Source organism: Otolemur garnettii, unplaced genomic scaffold (assembly GCF_000181295.1).
Source record: "Otolemur garnettii isolate 467f Iridium unplaced genomic scaffold, OtoGar3 scaffold00044, whole genome shotgun sequence".
Lineage (NCBI taxonomy): Eukaryota > Metazoa > Chordata > Mammalia > Primates > Galagidae > Otolemur > Otolemur garnettii.
The window spans coordinates 6,541,035-6,546,258 of record NW_003852439.1 but is presented as its reverse complement, the minus strand read 5'-3'; the positions used below and the strand labels follow the sequence as shown (position 1 = coordinate 6,546,258).

Genomic DNA, 5,224 nt, shown 5'->3' with positions numbered 1-5,224 from the left:
GCACTCTAGCCAGGGGGACAACTTGAGGCTCTGTCTCAAAAAAAAGAAAAAGAAAATAAAATTGACTATGGTGATAGTTGAACAAATCTTTGAGTATACTAAAAATCACTGAAATTGGAAACTTAAATTGGGTGAATTACATACTATGTAAACTAAGTTTTTTCCCTTTTATTCCCAAGTATTTTATCTTGTGCATAAAAACATTATTCTGGGGTGGCGCCTGTGGCTCAGTGAGTAGGGCGCTGGCCCCATATACTGAGGGTAGCGGGTTCAAACCCAGCTCTGGCCAAACGGCAACAACAACAAAAAAGCCAGGTGTTGTGGCGGGCACCTGTGGTCCCAGCTACTTGGGAGGCTGAGGTAAGAGAATTGCCTAAGCCCAAGAGCTGGAGGTTGCTGTGAGCTGTGACACCACAGCATTCTACTGAGGGTGACAAAGTGAGACTCTGTCTCTAAAAAAAATTCTGAAATAGGGCCCACAAGCTTCACCCAACTCTACCTAATAGAGGTGCCGGAGAACTCCCACTCTTGGACTTTTACTACTTTCAGTACTCTAGAATGGGTGTGTGTGAAAACTGTCAGAAACCCAAGGCCACACAGTTGGTTTGTGACTCAACTGTAGTTTCTAATGATCCTTAAGACTATTTAGATTCTATTTTTAGAACCAAAATAGATCTTAGATATTTCACTGAACTGCTTTCAACCTTCCAATACGACATGGGTAAATTGTTTCAGGCCTTGAACTGTCTCAGTGATTCTGAGGCTGCAATAGGATGACCCCAACCCATCCTTGTCCTAGAGATAACCACAGCACATTGTTTGTCCCACATGCTGTTGTGCAAAATGGCCTAACTACTTCCCCAGTGGGATATGAGCCACTTCCCCTCCCCTTAGATATAGGCTGGCATCATGACTGGTTGTAACTAATAGAAAGCAGCAGAGGAAACAGTGGGTAGTTTCCAAGGCTGGGCCATAAGAGGTCTGTACTTCAATCTTTGCCACTTGGGATGCATGTATAATACTTGGGACCCACTCTCCTTGTAAAAAAAAAAAAAAAAAAAAAAAGCCTAAAGTAGCCACAGAGAAAGAGAGAGAGGTCCCAGTGCAGAGATAGTCCAGTCAAGATACCAGAAGTGGGGCAGCGCCTGTGGCTCAAAGGAGTAGGGCGCTGGCCCCATATGCCAGAGGTGACAGGTTCAAACCCAGCCCTGGCTGTCGGGAGCCAAATGACGCCAGATGGCCGCCCATCCCCACCGTCTGGAGTATGCTAACCTTTATCAGATAAGGAGCTGCTTTTCCCTTATCAGACAAGGAGCTGTTCTTCCCAGAGAAGCCATAAAATGTTTCAGACACATCGTTTACATTCCCAGCAGGAGATTGATGCAAGCTCTAACTCCTGCATTCCTCTGCCCCCCACCTCTTGTCTTCTCTGAATGCTATAAAAACTGATCTGTTACCCCCATTAAATGAGACCTTGACAAATCTGCTTGGTCTCCCTTCCTCCTTTTCTCGCCTATTCTCTTTACAGGCTGGGTCCCCCTCGCCCCCCGAATAACCGTGTCCCGCAGGACGGGACACCTGGCCAAAACATAAACTGCAAAAAAAAAAAAAAAAAAAAAGATACCAGAAGTGTAGATGGGGTCATCCTCGGAGTTCCAGTCCCAGCTGATGCTACATAAACCTGAAAAGCCACCCAGCCAATTCCTGCCTGAATCTATGAACCAGTAAAGAATCCCCAGAAAATACCTCCCCAGCTTGCCCGAGTCTTGTCCTTTCCTCTTCTGACATAATGTCCTTTACTACTCGTTCCACCACCTTCTCCAGCAATTACCGGTCCCTGCACTTAGTCCAGGCGCCCAGCTACAGTGTCCGGCCGCCAGCAGCGCAGCCAGCGTCTATGCAGGCGCCGGGGGCTCGGGCTCCCGGATCTCCATGTCCCGCTCCACTAGCTTCCAGGGCGGCTAGGGGTGCGGGGGCCTGGCCACAGGGATGGCCGGGGGTCTGGCAGGAATAGAGGGCATCCAGACTGAGAAGGAGACCATGCAAGAACTGAATGACCTCCTGGCCTCTTACCTGGACAGAGTAAGGAACCTGGAGACTGATAATTGGAGGCTGGAGAGCAAAATCCGGGAACACGTGGAGAAGAAGGGGCTCCAGGTCAGAGACTGGGCGCATTACTTCAAGACCATCGAGGACCTGAGGGCTCAGATCTTTACCAATACTGTGGACAATGTCCGCATCGTTCTGCATATTGATAATGCCTGTCTTGCTGCTGATGACTTTAGAGTTAAGTATGAGACAGAACCGGCCATGCCCCAGTCAGTGGAGAGTGACATCCATGGGCTCCGCAAGGTCATTGATGACACCAATATCACTCGACTGCAGCTGGAGTCAGAGATGGAGGCTCTCAAGGAGGAGCTGCTCTTCATGAAGAAGAACCATGAGGAGGAAGTAAAAGTCCTACAAGCTCAGTCTGCCAGCTCAGGGTTGACTGTGGAGGTAGATGCTCCCAAATCCCAGGACCTGAGCAAGATCATGGCAGACATGCGGGCCCAGTATGACAAGCTGGTTCTGAGGAACCAAGAAGAGCTGGTCAAGACCTGGTCCCAGCAGACTGAGGAGAGCACCTCAGTGGTCACTTCACAGTTTGCTGAGGCCAGAGCTGCTAAGACAATGCTCACAGAGCTGACGCGTACAGTCCAGTCCTTGGAGATCGAACTGGACTCTATGAGAAATCAGAAATCCAGGTTGGAGGACAGCCTGAGGTAGGTGGAGGCCCACTACACCAGGCAGATGGAGCAACTCAATGGGGTCCTGCTGCATTTGGAGTCAGAGCTGGCACAGACCCGGGCAGAGGGGCAGCACCAGGCCCAGGAGTATGAGGCACTGCTGAACATCAAGGTCAAACTAGAGGCTGAGATCTCCACCGCCTGCTGGAAGACAGTGAGGACTTCAATCTTGGTGATGCCCTGGACAGCAGCAACTCCATACAAACCATACAAAAGACCACCACCCGCAGGATAGTGGACGGCAAAGTGGTGTCTGAGACCAACGACACCAAAGTTCAGAGACACTGAGGCAGTAGAGCAGCATGTCCTTATACCAAAAAAAGTTCAGAGGTCACTGGGGAAAAAAAAAAAAAAGAATCAGCAGAAAATAAAATAATGGTTGTGTTAAGCTACTGAGTTTTAGGCCTCTCTACTGCATAATGAGGGGTTACTAACACACCTCTCTCCCAACCAAACCTGGCCCAACTGAGCTCATCAGAGGAATATGATCACCTAGCTTCTGTGTGGCCACACCAGAGCTTGAACAGAAGACAAAAGGCCTTGGGCCCATTGCTTCTTCACCAGTTCTCTTGATACCCATTCTGTCCAGGATTTATGGAGAGACTTGAGGCTTTCTACTGTCTGTTCGTTGAGTGAGTCAACTCTCTCTGTGTTTCAACTTTCTTTCTGCCTCTGACCATCTCTGTTCCCATCTGTAAGATGGTGACGACAGTGCCACTGAGTAGAGGCTGCCCTAGAGGCTGCTTCCTGCTATGTCTGGTCTCAGCATAGCCTCTGTGACTTCTGCCCTCTTCCTATACTCTCTGTAAAAGCACGCATGAACATGGCTCAGCACCCATAGCACAGTGGTTACAGTGTCAGCCACATACACCAAGGCTAGTGGGTTTCGAATGTGGCCCAGGCCAGCAATGATAACTGCAACAAAAAATAGCCAGGCACTGTGGCTGGTGTCTGTAGTCCCATCTACTTGGGAGGCTGAGGCAAGAGAATTGCTTAAGCCCAAAAGTTTGAGATTGCTGTGAGCTATGATGCCATAGCACTCTAGCAAAGGCAGCAAAGTAAGTCTCTGTCTTTAAAAAAAGCACACATGAACAGTTTTTATTTCTCCATGGCCATGGTTCTCCATTGTAGTGTCTCCTCTCCAATTGGGCACGTGGCCATGCCTGCAGTCCTAGGAACTCCAGAGTCTGAAGAGAAGGATTGCTGGAGCCTAGGAGTTGGAGTTTACAGTGAGCTATGACAGTGCCACTGCACTCCAGCCTGGGTCAAAACAAAAACAAAACACCTTCCTCCTAGTTTCTAGTCCTAGCAACCCTAGTTCCTTCAGAGACTTAGGCTTATTTAGACATCCACATATAGTCAGAGCTCAGGGCCCATGGAGAGGCCAGCTGGTCTGCAGCTTTACGAGTAGAAAGGAGGGGTCACTTGTGCTCTTTTTTTTTTTTTTTCCGAGACAGAGCTTCAAGCCATTGCCCTGGGTAGAGTGCATTGGCATCACAGCTCACAGCAACCTTCAACTTCTGGGCGCCTGCCAAAACCCCTGGCTATTTTTTGGTTGTAGTTGTTTGCTGTAGTTGGTTGCTATTTGGCAGGCCTGGGCTGGATTTGAACCCGCCAACTCTGGTGTATGTGGCTGGTGCCTTAGCCGCTTGAGCTATAGGCGCCAAGCCACTTGTCCTCATTTTGACCCATGGAGTCACTGCAATCCCAATCAATATCCTAACAGGATTTTTTGCTTTTTTTACTTGAAAGGCTAACTCTAAACATAGTACAGAAATGCAAAGGGCTGGGCGGTGTCTGTGGCTCAAAGGAGTAGGGCGTCGGCCCCATATGCCGGAGGTGGCGTGTTTAAACGGAGCCCTGACCAAAAACTGCAAAAAAAAGAAATGCAAAGGGCCCAATTACTAAGACCTTTTGAAGGAGACAAAGGCAGGGGGGCTTGTTCCCCCAGATTTCAGTCCTTATGAGGAAGCTGTGGTAAATAATGCAGAGTGCTTAGTGGTCTAGGAAGAGAAGTCAGAGCCCAGCAATACCCAATAGTGTTTGAACCCCTAACCTGTGACTAAGGCAGTGCTACAGGTGAGGGGTGGAAACAGACTTTTCTTTCTTTTTTTTTTTTTTTGAGACAGAGCCTCAAGCTGTCCCCTTGGGTAGAGTGCCATGGCATCACAGCTCACAGCAACCTCCAACTCCTGGGCTCAAGCGAGTCTTCTACCTTAGCCTCCCAAGTAGCTGGGACCACAGGCGCCCACCACAACGCCCAGCTATTTTTTTTGGTTGAAGCCATCATTGTTGTTTGGCAGGCCCAGGCTGGATTCGAACCCGCCACCCTGGGTGTACATGGCTGGCGCCTTAGCCATTTGAGCCACAGGTGCCGAGCCCAGACTTTTCAATAGTATTGGATCAATAGGAAATCCATACAGGAAAAAAAAAAA

At 49.0% G+C, this 5,224-nt stretch overlaps 1 protein-coding gene and 1 pseudogene across 1 annotated transcript in view; one reads left to right on the top strand and one right to left on the bottom strand.

Moving 5' to 3' along the window:
- NME4 (NME/NM23 nucleoside diphosphate kinase 4) overlaps positions 1–2,135 on the bottom strand; it is a 15,306-nt gene extending 13,171 nt beyond the window's left edge. Inside the window, exon 1 of the mRNA XM_023513822.1 lies at positions 2,074–2,135. The gene's annotated coding sequence lies outside the window, so the exon portion shown is untranslated. The remainder of the gene's footprint in view (positions 1–2,073) is intronic.
- On the top strand, positions 1,790–3,099 carry LOC100966136 (annotated as a pseudogene).
- Positions 3,100–5,224: the final 2,125 nt, after the last annotated feature.